Source organism: Bombina bombina, chromosome 5 (genome assembly GCF_027579735.1).
Source record: "Bombina bombina isolate aBomBom1 chromosome 5, aBomBom1.pri, whole genome shotgun sequence".
Taxonomy (NCBI): Eukaryota; Metazoa; Chordata; class Amphibia; order Anura; family Bombinatoridae; genus Bombina; species Bombina bombina.
The window spans coordinates 102,006,102-102,023,729 of NC_069503.1; the positions used below are offsets into that span (position 1 = coordinate 102,006,102).

The 17,628-nt window shown below is 36.1% G+C and overlaps 1 pseudogene; it reads left to right on the forward strand.

The window, feature by feature from the left end:
* The first annotated feature begins 1,381 nt into the window (after nucleotides 1–1,381).
* LOC128659999 (zinc finger protein 850-like) overlaps nucleotides 1,382–17,628 on the forward strand; it is a 125,679-nt pseudogene continuing 109,432 nt past the window's right edge.

Consider the following 17,628-nt stretch of genomic DNA (forward strand, 5'->3'; position numbering starts at 1 on the left):
GCTATTCGTTAAACTGAATTGTGGGTGTGGTGAGGGGTGTATTTATAGGCATTTTGAGGTTTGGGATACTTTGAACCTGGTAGGATTGTATATCCCATACGTCACTAGCTCATGGACTCTTGCCAATATGAAAGAAATGAATTTATTAGGTAAGTTCTTACATAAATTTATTGGGGGTTTTTTTTAGAACTCTGGACAGCACTTTTTTATTGGTGGGTTAATTTATCCACCAATCAGCAAGAACAACTAAGGTTGTTCACCAAAAATGGGCCGACATCTAAACTTACATTCTTGCATTTCAAATAAGATACCTAGAGAATGAAGAAAATGTGATAATTGGAGTAAATTAGTTGCTTAAAATGTCATGCTCTATCTGAATCACAAAAGAAATTTTTTTAGTTCAGTGTCCCTTTAAAGGATGGGGGGTGGAGCACATGACAAATACAAAATGTCTGACAGTGAGAATTAGTAGGAAGTAAAATACCCATACAGCAGTATCCAATTTCACTTATATATAATCAAATTATATTTACCATTTATTTCATGTGAAAATATTGTTTCATATAAATGACAGAAAACAAAGATTATAATATATTTGTAAAGTTGTGATATGGCCTCATTCATAAATAGATGTTCTACCATTCTGTTTTATAGATCTAGGAAGATTCATATTTAAAGTGATAGTAATAAACACCCAAAATGTTAATGTTTGATAAAATAGATAATTCCTTTATTTACTATTCCCTAGTTTTGCATAACCAACACTGTTATAGAAATATACTTTTTACCTCTGTAATTACCTTGAATCTAAGTTTCTGCAGACTGCCTCCTTATCTCAGAACTTTCTGACAGAAGCATTTCAAGCAATTTGTGCTGACTCTTAAATAACTCCACGTGCATAAGCACAATGTTATTTATATGAAACCTGTGAACTAACATCCTCTAGCTGTGAAAAACTGTCAAATACATTTCAGATAAGAGGCAGCCTTCTAGGGCTTAGAAATTAGCAAAGGAGCCTCCAAGAATTAGCATTCAATTAAGAATACCAAGAGAACAAAGTAAATTTGATGATAAAAGTAAATTAGAAAGTTATTTAAAATGACATGTCCTATCTGAATCATGAATGATTATTTTGGACTTTAATGTCCCTTTAAGGGGCAATTATAACACACATAGTGTTAACTGTACTAAATGCTTGTGGTGAATCAATACCACAAATGTAGTAACCTAATCAGCTGATCTGTATCACATGAATTTTTATGTGTGCCTTTAATTGTAACCTACGTACAGTTAATCAGAACCATTATTTATTATTATCCCTTTAAACCATTTTTTAGAGACACGGCCAGAGCACTGAGAGATATTAGCGCTGCGCAATCTGTTGGCCCTCTACAAATAACCAATAATAATAATATTGGGTATTGATGTAACTGGAGTGAAAAAGGGAACCTTCTTCCTGAACACAGACATTGGAGCCTGTTATCAGCATGAACTCCTATGTGTTAGGTGAGTAAAATAGATATTATTCAGACTTTACTTACTGGGAAAATAGAGTAAATCATTCATTAAACAAATATAAACTATTATATTTATATCTGCATCTTTTAAGTACATTTGTGTCAGTGATGGTTATAAAGAAGGAGGATCAGGGTAAAAAATACTACTCCCCCTCTGTCCTTTTAGATAGATCATCTCTAACAACTGCCTAACCTCGCCCCCAGACTTCTGTACTCAGAACACCGGCAACTCCACCTTCCCCTGCCCTGACCTCGCTCATGGAACACCCATAACTACACTTGAATGACTACCTTATTTCCAGTGTGTGTTAACCACCTGTAAGAGTAGACCTTGGAATCTCTGAAATCCTGAACATCTGTGGATCGCAACTGCAGACAAAAGTTGGTAAATGAATCACTTGGCAATAGATCAGATATATCCAAAAGATCTTTGGCTGCCTTAAGTGAAATTAATACGTAATAATTGGATCAAGTTGTAACATGTATCAACTACTTGATAATATATGATACGGCAAGAGAAGTACTTGAGAAACTGAATAATAGGTAGCAGAGTATAGTATAGAACTTCCGTTATGGAACTCAGAGGAGGCAACACTGCTTGAATGCTGTTTACACTATGGCTATCAGTAATGCTGTGGCTCAGCAGGAATCCTCGATACTGGTGATGTAGGTGGTTTACCCGGAGTCAGCTGAGAGGAAGAGGATGAGCCAGTGGGTGTGTGAGAGTTATGATAACACGGAGTGGTAGTTATAATCTCGAAGATTTATCTCTGTAGAAATTTTTAGCCGTCATCGACAACTACATAGGAGTATGGTAAGTTGTAGAGGATAGTTCAATAAATTGGATACAGGATTCCTATATGGAAATGAAACTCTGTTAGAGGGAAACCTGAATGACGTCAATTACTCTGCGACCAGGAACGTAAAAAGTGCTGAACAGCGAAATCTAAAGTTCTTAATTCCTGAGAGGTAACTAATAAATCCAGGTAGAACAAAATATAGAAAACTCGGGCTGAGAATTTAGATGGCTGTGTTCCTTGCTTGAGCAAAATAACAAAGCACCTGTTAAACATCAAGGTAGCAGTTAAGTAGGGAGAGTGGGTTGGATTAACACACAGTAGTGTGACAGAGTAGTCCTAAAGGGAAAAGTATATAGATTCCTTACATGACCCCCAGCTCAAACAAGCCGTCCCAAGGCTTGAAGTCTAGGACGACACGCATACCTCCTGTGGAACCGTGACTCAAGCCTTGGAGCATTTACATTAGTATGGGGTTCCCACGTATCATCATCTGGAGAGTACCCCTTCCAGCGGTCTTAATATTGTAGTTCACCGTCCAAAAATCTAGAGTCCAATAGATCTTGAATCACAAACTCCTCAGTGTCCAAGAATATCGGTGCAGGTGGTAATATAGTGTTCCGTACTTTTCCTTTGGCTGGTTTCAACAAAGACACATGGAATGTGGAATGTATCTTGAGGGAAGTTGGTAAGTCAAGGCTGACAGCATTTGGGTTGATTAACTTAGAAATAGGATACGGACCGATGAATAAACTTGCAAGTTTTTTACTCTGTATCTGTATTTTGAGGTTCTTGGTGGAAAGCCAAGCCAAATCACCTACAGTGTATTGAGAGGGGGGGGGGGTTCTTCTTCTGAGATCGTAATATCTCTTTTGGCTGCTTTGTGCGTTTTGGATATTCTTTCGTAACATTTGGAAGTTTTCTGTAAGTTTATGTGTCAGGTCATCTATACATGGACAAGGTGATCCATCAGCACTTAGTAAAGACCTCCTAGGGTGATATGCTTAGTTCGCAAAATACGGAGTCATTGTAGATGATGAGTTTAACGTATATTGTTCTAGGCAAATTCTGCCATGGATAGATGGTTCATCCACTCATTTTGATGATAGAAACAATAACACCTCAGATACTGTTCCAACCACTGGTTCAGACATTCTGATTGTCCATTAGTTTGTGGGTGGTAAGAAGTGCTGAATCGATGATCTAACTGTAAAACCTGACACAGATGTTTCCAAAAATGAGAAGTGAACTGATTACCTCTGTCAGTAGTCAATATGGAGGGAATACCATGGTATTTGACTACATTATCTAGGAAAAGTTGTGCTGTTTGTGCTGATGAAGGGAGTTTATGGGATGAAATGAGCCATCTTAGTAAGTAAATCGATGACCACAAGGATCGTATTATTTCTTGAACTGAGCAGTAGAGCAACGATAAAGTCCGATCCCAAGTGATTCCAAGGTTAGTCTGTTATCTGTATGGGCATCAGTAGACTGTAAGGAGATTTGTTCTCTGGTTTTGATGTTGTGCAAGTTGTACAATTTTGAATATATTCTCTGACATCGTTAGACATATTAGGCCACCAATAAAGTCTATCTAAAAGATCTTTAGTTCTCCTGATTCCAGGGTGTCCAGAGTGGGGAGAGTCATGAATCTGTGTGAGTACTACAGATCTAAGTTCTTCAGGTATGTAGAATTTTGACCTTTTTGAGGTCTTTGATTGGCAGATCCTTATCTGTACTTAAGGCAGATTAAAGTTATGAGGAGAATACTGGTAACAATCCTCAGAAATTCTTTTGAGGAATGATGGAGGCAGGTGATGGAGATGATAATGGTCTTTGTTCTTTTCGAAATAGAGCGTTAGCCTTCCCATTTTTTGATCCTGGTCTGTAAATGATTTGGTAGTTGAATCTACTGAAATACAGACTCCACCTTACTTGTCTACCTGATAGAGTTTTATTTTTCTGGGGATATTCGAGGTTCCTGTATATTCAAGGTTCCTGTGATCAGTATAAATTATAATTGGGAGTTCAGTGCCTTCAAGCAAATGTCTCCAATGTTCAAAGGATCTTTTTATTACCAAAAGTTCCTTTTCCCCTATGGGGTAGTTCATCTCTGGAGGTGACATAACCTTGGATTAATAAGCCACAGGATGTAGAGGTTTGTGAAGATTCTTCCTTTGTGAGAGGACAGCTCCCAGAGCATAGTCAGAGGAATAGACTTCTAATATAAACTGTAATGTAAGGGTCAGGGAAGCGAAGAATGGGTGCTGAAGTGAAATATTCTTTTAGATATTCAAAAGAGTGTGCAGCCTTGTTATTCCAATGGAATGGAGTAGTAGAACTCGTAAGTTGGGTGAGGGGTTTAGCGATTTTGGAAAACCCTTTTATAAATTTCCTATAATAGTTGCTGAAACCCAGGAACTGTTGTAGTTCTTTCCTGATGGTAGGCTGAGGCCATTGCTTCATGGCATCTACCTTATTCTCCTGCATCTGAATTCCTTTGGGACCCTAATGGTATAACCAAGAAAGGATATATCCTGAGTGTGAAAAACACACTTTTCAGCTTTGGCATATAATCAGTGCACTTGAAGTCTTGATAGCACCCACCTAACATGTTTGATATGTGCGTCAATAGACTGAGAATAGATTAAGATATCATCAAAGTAAACTACTACACATATATCCAGCAATTCCCTGAAGACATCATTAATAAAGTGCTGAAAGGTGGCTGGGGCATTGCATAAGCTGAAGGGCATCACCAGGTACTCGTATAACCCATATCTGGTTCTAAATGCGACCAACCACTCATCACCCTCCCTTATGCGGACTAAATTATAGGCTCCCCTGAGATCCAATTTTGTGAACCACTTAGCTTGATGTAGTCATTCAATCAATTCAGGAATCAATGGAGAGGATACCTATTTTTGATTGTGATTTTGTTGAGATCCCTGTAATCAACTATAGGTCGAAGTGACTGATCCTTATTCCTAAAGAAGAACCTACCAGCAGCGGCTGGTGATACAGATGGTCATATAAACCCCTTTTTCAAGTTGTCTTCCAAATAAGTCTTTAGATGATTAAGTTCGGCTGACTTAAAGGGTATAGATGTCCATATGGAGGTGTAGTTCCTGGCTTCAATTCAATTGGACAATTGAAAGATCTCTGCGGAGGGAGATTTTCTGCCTCACGTTTGCTAAATACTTCAGAGAATTCTGAATATACCTTAGGAATGTTAAGTTGATCTTCAGATACTTTTGATATTTGCATAATAGGAGAGTGTGTATAACAGGTTTGTTGACAGTAATGAAGATTGTAAGGTTATTTGGAGAGTTTTCCAATCAAGTGTGGGTTCATGAATGCGTAACCATTGAAGACCTAGCACTAAAGGGAATAATGGGGAAGGAATCACTTTGAAAACTATATATGCATGGTGGAAATTGTGTATAGTAGTTAAAATAGGTACAGTGTAATAGGACCAGTGGAGATTTCTGAACCATCGACTACACGGATTGACACAGGTGTTTTCTTTTTTTATGAGTGGTATTTTATTCTTATCAATTAAAGTGTTGTCAATATAATTTCCAAAGGCTGCTGTGTCAAGGATGGCTTCTGTCATCATTCGATCAAACTGGTTTGTCATGTACAATTAATGAGGTTAAAGAGGCATTGCACTTACTTTTCTTATTCTTGTCCAGTATAGGACAGTCCTTAACTGTATGTGCTGGGTTAGCACAATACATGCTCAAAGCTTTGGTTTTCCTCCTGTACCTTTCTTCTGCAGTTAAACGTCCCCTTAGCATTCCAATTTACATAGGTTCTGAGCTGTTTACTGAATAGCTTTGGCTTGGTTGCTGGACATGTGGTATAGGATTTACATTTCTTTTATATCCTGAGTCTCTATGCAGATGTTCACTTTTTTTCTCAGAGTCTTCTATTAATCTGCATAGTAAGCTTGATTAATGCCTCTAGAGTGTCTGGTAATTCAGTCCTAGCTAATTTGTCCTTTACCAAGTCAGACTACTAGCCTATACTGATTTCTCAATGCCACAGTATTCCATTGGGAGTCAGTTGCATACTGTTTAAACTCTGTTATATACATTTCAACTGGTCTGTTCCCTTGCTTCAGTGCTCTCATTTTTGCTTTCTGCAATAATTTGCAAATTGGTGTCGAGATACAATTCATCTATTACAGACAAAAAGTCATCCAATGAAGGTAATATCAGATTATCTGATTCATAGTATGAGTCAGGCCAGACCTTGGGTTCTTCTCTTAAAAAAAGAAATCAATGTTAAAACCTTAATCCTGTCATTGGGATAAGTCTTTGGTTTAAGGTTGAATGTCATCAAACAAGCATTTTTAAACTGGCAAAATTCCTTTCTGTCACAATAAAACAGATCTGGAGGGGATAGTTGTGGTTCTGGTTTGTTATCAGATAATACAGGCTTACTGGAAAGTGATTCACTGATGACCTTCCTGAAAGTGTAATTTTCCACTTGTACAGTAGATCCCTTAGGCCCTGATCCACACGTTGAGACAGATTGGGGGAGGTCTGCTGGATCCATGTTATGGCTTTGTTATTATGTAAGAATAGACCTTGGAATCTCTGAAATCCTGAACATCTGTGGATTGCAACTGCAGACAAGTTGGTTAATGTATCACATGGCAATAGATCAGATATATCCAAAAGATTTTTGGCTGCCTTAAGTGAAATTAATACGTAATAATTGGATCAAGTATTAACATGTATCAACTACTTGATAATATATGATACAGCAAGAGAAGTACTTGAGAAACTGAATAATAGGTAGCAGAGTATAGTATAGAACTTCTGTTATGGAACTCAGAGGAATCAGTAATGCTGCGGCTGACCAGGAATCCTTGATACTGGTGATGTAAGTGGTTTAGCCGGAGTTAGCTGAGAGGATGATGACGAGCCAGTGGGTGTGTCATAGTTACGATAACACAGAGTGGTAGTTGTAATCTCAAAGATTTATCGCTGTAGAAATGTTTAGCTGTAATCGACAACTACATAGGAGTATGGTAAGTTGTAGAGGATAGGTCAATAAATTGGAAACAGGATTCCTATATGGAAATGAAACTCTGTTAGAGGGAAACCTGAATTACGTCAATTACTCTGCAACCAGGAATGTAAAAAGTGCTGAACAGCGAAATACAAAGTTCTTAATTCCTGAGAGGTAACCAATAAATCCAGGTAGAACAAAATATAGAAAACTCGTTCTGAGAATTTCTATGGCTGTTTTCCTTGCTTGAACAAAATAACAAAGCACCTGTTAAACATCAAGGTAGCAGTTAAGTAGGGAGAGTGGGTTGGATTAACACACAGTAGTGTGACAGCGTGGTCCTAAAGGGAAAAGGATATAGATTCCTTACACCACCTCAGAACCGCCCCTGATTTGTGTGCTTAATTTTGCGGTAAATATTATTAAACTAATAAAGTTTTTGGCTGTTTATATAAATTAAACAACCACAGCTGAAGCTTAAAAGTATTGTAAAATCACTGCTTCTTACCCTCTCAAAACATCTCAAACTGATTATTAATCTGTGATGATTAAGAAATCATGTTCTCATCCAACTGGTTGAGCATGAGCCGTGCATTACTGTATGTGCGCTTGCTTGTGCAATGTTCAATGAGGATGTTGGATGCCACCTCTCTTGCGCGGAATACAGGTGTACTTGTTCCCTGGCTGAGAACATTATGCAACATTCTTTGTCATCATTTTTTAATTTCTGATTTATAGGTAAATAAATTTATAAATAAACAAAAAATGGAAGACTTTTGTTTTGTATATACACTAATAATATGATTTTGTATGTAAATGGAATATATTATAAAGAATACATATTGTTATTTTTCTTTCTTTAATTTCTTTTTATGTAGACAAACACATGAATAGTTCATATCAACCCTTCACTACAGCAAGCATCAGAATGATGCCACAGACTCCAACATTTTTAGACACTAATGATTATTCACAAAAATTGGGGAAATCACAGCAGATATTTAAAGAAGATGGTGAATTGGCAGGAACTGGTCAGCAATCATTATGTGCAGAGAGTAATTTAGTCATCAAACAAGAGGACAAGAATTATGCCTTATCTAGTGAAATTATTATCCCTGAGGATAAGCCACAAACATTTACTGAGTTTTTAAAACATTTTAAAGAAGAGAAAAGTCTACAGTCTAGCCAAATGATTCATACAAAGGAGAAATATTTCAAATGTACAGAATGTGAGAAAAGCTTTAGATATAAGTCTCATCTCCTAGAACACCACAACATTCACACAGGAGAAAAGCCATTCACATGTACAGAGTGTGGAAAAAGTTTTACACAAATAAGTAATCTGAAAAACCATGAAAGGATTCACACAGGAGAAAAGCTTTTCACATGTACAGAGTGTGGAAAATGTTTTACAGAAAAGAGAAATCTCAAAAAGCATGAAAGGAGTCACACAGGAGAAAAGCCTTTCACATGTACACAGTGTGGAAAAAGTTTTACAGAAAAGAGTAGTCTGACAAATCATGAAAGGATTCACACAGGAGAAAAGCCTTTCACATGTACAGAGTGTGGAAAAAGTTTTACAGTAAAGAGTAGTCTGAGAAAACATGAAAGATTTCACACAGGGGAAAAGCCTTTCACATGTACAGAGTGTGGAAAATGTTTTACAGAAAAGAGTGATTTGAAACGGCATGAAAGGATTCACACAGGGGAAAAGCCTTTTACATGTACAGAGTGTGGAATAAGTTTTACACAAATAAGTAGTCTGACAAATCATGAAAGGATTCACACAGGAGAAAAGCTTTTCACATGTACAGAGTGTGGAAAAAGCTTTACAGATAAGGGTAATCTGAGAAAACATGAAAGATTTCACACAGGGGAAAATCCTTTCATATGTACAGAGTGTGGAAAATGTTTTACAGATAAGGGTAATCTGAAAAGGCATGAAAGGATTCACACAGGGGAAAAGCCTTTTACATGTACAGAGTGTGGAATAAGTTTTACACAAATAAGTAGTCTGACAAATCATCAAAGGATTCACAGAGGAGAAAAGCTTTTCACATGTACAGAGTGTGGAAAAAGTTTTACAGATAAGGGTAATCTGAGAAAACATGAAAGATTTCACACAGGGGAAAAGCCTTTCATATGTACAGAGTGTGGAAAATGTTTTACAGAAAAGAGTGATCTGAAAAGGCATGAAAGGATTCACACAGGGGAAAAGCCTTTCACATGTACAGAGTGTGGAAAAAGTTTTAGACGGAAGAGTGATCTGAAAAATCATGAAAGAAGTCACACAGGAGAAAAGCCTTTTACGTGTACAGAGTGTGGAAAAAGTTTTACAGATAAGGGTAATCTGAAAACGCATGAAAGTATTCACAAAGCTTTGCACAAATGAGTAATCTAAGAAAACATGAAAGGATTCACAAGGGAAGAAAACTTTCACATGTTTAGAAAGTGGAAAAAGGTTTTTATTTAAATCAGGTATCACAAAACACCAAATATTTACACACAAATAAACTTTATTTACACAGTGTACAAAGTTTTTTACAATTATCCTAAAGAGGACAAACTCTCTAAATAGAAGCATCAAAAGAGATGTTATTGTAATAATACTTTCTAAATCCTAGTTATAGAAGCCTCGGATTGGAAGTGCTCTCCTGATGTCCTTTGTGCCTCTATATATGTGCACTTCAGTTTCTCTCATATAAATGTGATAGAATCCAAATACGACACAGGAATATACAAATCTGCCCTCATACTGACCAGTTTATACAACTATTCATTACCAAAACACCCCCAGTGTTTATTAGTATGACAGTGTTAGGAGTTGTACGTTTGATTCACATAGGGGAGAAAATAATTACATTTACATTTAATGTACTATGTACTCCTGTTACTGAGAGGAAATATGACCAATATTCGTAAGTATAAAACAAATATGTTTAATGGTGATTATATTAAAATCCCATATGGGTAGACAATCTAAAAAACAATACTTATAAATGTAGTAAAAGCTTTTATCTAGACACCAGTGTCAATATGTATCAGATGTTCGTAAATAAAAATAATAAAAATAGCAATCCTTATTCACTTATATATGATGACAGTAAAAGTCGTATTATAGTTGTGATACTAAATAGGAGGAACACTTCGTATAAAGTTGTCTACAACATATATAAATTTCTAGCAGCTATAACATTAAGATTCTTCAGATTTGTTTAGATCATATTGTGAATACAAAATCTGGAGCAAAAAGTAATCTGCACTTAAACAAATGTTTTTCAGGTGTTGTTATCGAGTTAGATAACATTAGAGATGCGTGATACTTGTTTAAATCGGAGATGATATTTCTGGTAATAAAGTTTAAATCCAACGAATATTAATCACAAACTTGCAGATATTAAGAAGATAAAGTCTCTAACTGTACCAATAAAAGAAGCAAGCTGCAATGGTGTTACTTAGATTGTTTTCTTTTCCTGTTTGAGTTGTTATGCAGTAAATTTTGTATCATAGTCATGTTAGTTTTCTCAATTTGTCATGATTATCACGATTAACACATTTATGAATGTAAGTTGATTGTAAGTAGTTAATAAATACAAATCTTCGGCTCTACGGCCAAATAGTACCTTATATTCCAGTTCACAGTGCACTATAAAAGATGTTGTTATTTGGTGGTGGGGGTGAATCTCCAGTATTTCAAATGGAGTTCAAGCGTACAGTCTCACCTATGGAAAGCGATCTGGAGCAATCTCCAATGCCGAATGCTGGTCACTTCACCTTTATTTCCCTTTTGTGAATCCTTTTGTTGGGGTAGCAGTTCTGCTACACAGGCTTCTTTGCTGTTTGAGACAGGTCATTGTGGGACCTCTATGGATCTGGTCTTTACCTCCTGTCCGTACTCTGTGTTCTTGGATTTTTGTATAGTTCTTTGCTGGGGTAGCAGTTCTGCTATACAGGCTTTTTTTCTGCTTAAGATGGGTCCTTGGAGTATTAATGCGGGACCTCTGTGGATCCGTTTTTTACTCCTCTCCGTGTTCTGTATCTTTGAATAAATATATCAAGTTCAACGCATTTCGGCTGGGGAACCTTTCTCAAGATACCTGATATCATTGATTTCTTGCCTTTTATAGCTCTGTTCATTTACGTCTTCTGTTTTCTTAACTCCTTAAAGGGATACTGAACCCAAATTTTTTCTTTCATGATTCAGATAGAGCATGCAATTTTAAACAATGTTCTAATTTACTTCTATTATCATTTTTTCTTCATTCTCTTGCTATCTTTAATTGAAAAAGTGGGCATCTAAGCTAAGCAAATGTTTGGTTCAGAACCATGGTCAGCACTTGTTTATTGGTGCTGTCCAATCAGCAAGGACAACCCTGGTTGTTCACCAAAAATGGGCCGGCATCTAAACTTACATTTTTGCTTTTCAAATAAACATACCAAGAGAATGAAGAAAATTTGATAATAGGTGTTAATTAGAAAGTTGCTTAAAATTGCATGCTTTATCTGAATCACGAAAGAAAAAAATTGGGTTCAGTGTCCCTTTAATTGCCATTCTTATATGCTTGTGCAGTGCAGTTAATAGATACTAATATAATTCTTCTCTCTTAAAATGTATTTTATTTTTTATATACTATTCATTCCTATTGTTGGTAGTTTTTACAGGCGTACACAGTACTGGATAAGAATCGTTTAAAATATCCATATTGATATTATAATTCTGTATATTGAAGTATTAGGAAGGTCAGGACAGATGGAAGGGGGAAGATAGAAAAGAGACTGCTCCATCAAGAAGCAGAACTTATTTTCAAGATGGTAACCCTATACCTCAAAGGTCTAAATAGTGAACTCGACCTTAATGCAATCATCTAAATTAAAATAAAATAAACCTGATAAATTAAATAATTGTACTACTATGGTGACAATAACAAAAATACCATTAAATAGGGTTAACATATATCCATTTTAAGTAAAAATAAATTTCACTGATATAGGAATATGTATATAGACCAACATACATACTAGTCCTATGAATAAGGATAGAATAATGAGCTTGGCCAATAACAACATAATTCATATCAGGGGGGATAACAATAACTATAGTTATCCAATCACATGAATAGATAAAGCTATCCATTAATGTAGAGTTATATTATATATATATATATATATATATATATTTTTTTTTTTTTATGATATCAAAGAGATAACATATTAACACATCTGGCATATAGGAAGTACTCTACATTTGCCTTTTAAACAACCAGGATGAGCAGTTTGTGCAGGACAAGGGAACTGCCATGGGTTCCAATGTTGTCCCATCTTATGCCAACCTTTATATGAATGAATTTGAAGAATGAATTGTATATGAGAGTGATTTGTTTAAACAGCACGGAACAATATGGTGGCGCTATATCGATGATGTGTTTGGCATTTGATGGGGCAGCATTGGAACCCTGGAATAGTTTATTAGTGAACTCAATTCGGCGGTTAGAGGGTTACAATGTACCCTTTCTTTCAGTGAAGATTCAGTTACCTTTTTAGAGACAAGGGTGTCAAAAGGTAAAAATACATTAAAATTTGATTTATATCACAAAGAAACAGACAGGAATACATTGTTAAAATATGACAGTTTTCATCCCAAAAGATTGGTGGACTCACTACCTAAGAGCCAATTACTTAGGGTGCAGAGAATAGTGAGTAATGATGTTGATAAGAACTTAAGACTCAAAGAGCTGACAAAATTTTTTTTAAAGAGAGGTTACCCATTGAAACTCATTAACAAAAAACCTGAAGAGATAAAAAGCCCAAAACCAAAGGAAGATAAAATGAATAAAGAGAGTAGGTTGGTTTTTGTCTCGCAATATAGTCCCCATAGTAATGCCATCACAAAAGCAATAAGGAAAAATTGGCATGTGCTTAGAGCATGTAATCCCCAGATTAAGTTGTTCAGGGAACCACCACTAATGGCATTCAAGAGGGTCAAAAATATTTGTGACCATTTGGTGAAATCAGATATAGGCTGAGCAAAAAATATCCATCAAACACTTATAGGGAGTAAAAGGAATAGCAGTTTCCCCTGCTTGGGGTGTATGAGCTGTAGTTCTATCATAAAAGGAACAAATTTTAATGGATATTTCACTTGTTATAGTTCTTTCAATGTATATCTGATAAAATGTCAGTGTTCCCTTTTCTATCTAGGAGAGACCACCCAAAAGGTTAGGGAGCGATTGTGTCAACATTGCTCCAACATAAGAAGGAAAAACCTAGAAGCCCCATTGTCCAAGCATTTCTTAGAGCAAGGACATGGAATTAGCCAACTGAGGTTGCAAGTCATCGAACAGGTTAAAATACCTAGAAATGGGGGGGACAGAGAAAAACTTCTTAAGCAAAAATAAATGTGGTGGATCCACAAGTTAGACACTATGCACCCCAAGGGGCTTAGAGATTTTGATCTCACTTGCTTTTTATAGGTATGATATACTGTAATCATAGTAACATGTTGAAGCTCCTTAATTGAATTTTATCTATGTGCTTAACTTTCTTATACAATAACTATCTTTGTGATATAATTAGCGAGTGATCTTTAGTGATATAACTAATAAACCACTTACAGTTTGGTCACTATGTTATGAAAGGCAGGTCCTCTTTTAACAACTTAAGGAAACTGCTCCTAACAGTGGATTATTATAATGCTCAAGCTAAAGACAACACTTTTTTAGGCGATGATAAGGCAGTGATTGCCATAGATGCCGAAAAAGCTTTCAACGCGATGGAATGGCAGCACCTTTTTAGTTCTCTAGCTCGTTTTGGCCTAATAGGTAATTTTCTTAAATTTATTTATAAATTATACGATAACCCATTCTCAGCACTGGTGGTAAATGGCTTACTCTCTGAAAGTTTTCAACTGAACAGAGGGACGAGGCAAGGATGTCCGCTATCTCCACTGCTGTTTAATCTATGTATAGAACCTTTGGCATCAGTGCTGAGGAACAACATGCACGGTATTAAAGTAGGCTCCAAAGAGCTTAGAATATCCCTCTATGCGGATGACTTACTGGTGTTTATCAGTAAAGCAGATGAAAATATTCCAAAACTTATGAAAATTCTTGATAGTTTCAGTACTTTCTCAGGTTATAAGGTAAACTTACAAAAATCTAAAATACTATGGGTTCAAAAATCAGGTAACTACAAAGGTGAATGCCTTTTTAAGGAAGTGGAAAGCTTGAGGTACTTAGGGATTAATGTTAATAGATTTCCAGAAAAATGGTACAAGGAAAACTTTGTAGGATTGATTAACAAAGCGGAAAATGACTTATCAAGATGGATTAATTTCCCGCTTACACTAGCAGGCAAAATAAACCTACTTAAAATGACTATTCTCCCTAAATTCCTATATATAATGCAGAACATGCCTTTGTTCATAAAATCCTCCGATCTCAAAAGAATGAATAAAGCTTTTAGGCTTTTTCTGTGGGGGAAAGATAAAATCAAACTATCTCTAGATAAACTTGTTCTTGAGAGAGACTCAGCGGGATTTGGTTTTCCCTGTCTTCAAAAATATAACTGGGCTTGCCTGGTTAAAATTATTCCAGATTGGCTAGTGGATATGGGATATTTTCAAATAAAGGAGTTAGAACAGCACCTCTTCTGGCCCTACTCCCTAAAAGCTCTTATACATTTAAATACACCTAAACTACCTACCATGTTAAAAAGGATGTGCACTTTTAAAAACCCTATTATCGCATGGCATAAAATATGCAAGTTTATAAAAACTGATTATAGCTACTCTAAATATTTACCTATTATAGGTAATCCTGAATTTACAGAGGGGATAAATAATAAGATCTTCAAAAACTGGCAGGTTAAGGGCCTGGCCTACTTTGATCAATGTATTAACCGAGAGTCTGGAAATCTCCACTCATTTATTAGTGTTAAAACTAATTTTCAAGTTGATAACAAAGACTTCTTTGGATATCTACAAGTGAGACACTACTTGAATTCTAAGAAATCTAGTTTTGATAATATTAGTTGGGAGGGCTTGTATACAGGGATTGCCCTCTTCCGTGCTGGTGTGCATTCCATCTCCTACTGGTACAAGCTGCTAATACAAAAAGAAGCAGAGAAGCATCTTACTTGCTTGGCACAAAGATGGTCATCTGATATGCCAGGGATTGACACTTTTTTGAGGGCCTGGTAAGCTACTCTGTTACTAGCTTGGAGAGAGTCACAGCTAAAATTGATTAATCGTACATATTTAACGCCTCACGCACTAAATCTCTGGAATAAAAACTATTGTTATGCCTGCTGGAGATGTAATTTCCAGAAGGCTAACTTGATCCATTGTATTTGGAGTTGTCCAAAGGTTGCATCCTTTTGGGCTAAAATTTCATTTTGGCTCTCAAAAATATTCAGGCAACAGATTCACCTTAAACTAGATGACATCATTTTGCTACTTGAAAAGACACCCTTGGTATCTAATCTGAATACAACATTTTTAAATTTTACAGTTTTATGTGCCAGGAACACCATCTTTGCTTCCTGGAAATCGAAGAGTTCTCCAAGTTTTGTGCAATTTCTAAATAATTTGCATTTAAAATTAACTATTGAACAGTATGATACATCAATCGATTCAGAACAGGAGATTAAAAGATTCCTTAATAAATGGATACATTTTTTACAAAGCTTACCTACAGGTATACAAAAACAATATATATTCCCGTTTAGAAACTCTGTCCCTGTTTTGGAAGCATGTCTTTCTAGTCATATTTAATTGTGTCAAAGACTATGTTTACCGTGTTTACAATCTCACCCGCAGGAGCCGGGGTTACAAGTTTCTTTTTTTCTTACTGTCTGTTTTCTTTTCCTTTTTTTTTGTTTATTTATACACCCTGTGTGGTGTTAATTGTGATTGTAGTTAACTATGTGTAAAACAATAAAAACGATGTTAAAAAGAAAAAACCGAAAAAAAACCCATTTCCAATATAAATGACACCAAAGTGTAACATTACAGCAATTTTTGTAAATATGTAACCTATTGCTAACCATCCAACAATTTTATATACAAAGTATTTTAAATGATATATATGCAAGTAAAGATGTCATATGACCTTTGTACTAGTAGAGGGGGCCCTAACCAATTTTTTTGAAATGTTTGGTGCCAAATGATGTCTAGAAGGTGAATGTTGAATATGTATCATCTATAGCATGACTAAGGGGTAAATCCCTGATTTTAATCAGTATTTCCAATAAAAGTTTTTTAAAACTCTACAGTGCTGGTGACTCCTTGGACTTTGAATTTACATTGGGGTAAAGCAGTATACCTCTGTCACTCGTGCACTATCCACAGTTGTGCTGGTTCACAATACCTCTTGTATGATATAGGAAGTGCTGTCACCCTAATAATCGGCTAGATTACAAGTTTTGTGGTAAGATGAAAAAGCAGCGTTAACAGGTCCTAACGCTGCTTTTTCACTACCGCTGGTATTACGAGTCTTGCAGGTTTAGGGGCACCGCACACTTTTTTGGCCTTACAGAAAACCAACTTACGTAAACTTCGTAAAGTCTTTTTTCTATGGGACTTCCATACTGCCAGTATAACGAGTCTGTCCTGGGAGGCCAAAAAGTGAGCGGTACACCCTCTACCTCCAATATCCCTAACGCATTCTAAAGTCAGTAGTTATGAGTTTTATGCTATGGCGTTGTAGTATAAAACTTATAACTAAAGTGCTAAAAAGTACACTAACACCCATAAACTACCTATTAACCCCTAAACCGAGGCCCTCCCGCATCGCCAACACTATAATAAAAATTTTAACCCCTAATCTGCCGCTCCGGACATCGCCGCCACTATAATAAACATATTAACCCCTAATCCGCCGCACTCCCGCCTTGCAAACACTAGTTAAATAATATTAACCCCTAATCTGCCGCCCCTAACATCGCCGCCAACTACATTATACTTATTAACCCCTAATCTTCCGCTCCGGACATCGCCGCGACCTACATTATATTTATTAACCCCTAATCTGCCCCCAACATTGACGCCACCTACCTACATTTATTAACCCCTAATCTGCCGTCCCCAATGTCGCCGCCACTATATTAAATTTATTAACCCTAAATAAAAAGTTACCTGTAAAATAAAACCTAACCTAAGTTACACTAATACCTAACACTGCACTACACTTAAATAAATTACATTAGCTAAATCACAAAAAAACCCACTAAATTACAGAAAATAAAAAACAAATTACAAGATCTTTAAACTAATTACACCTAATCTAATAGCCCTA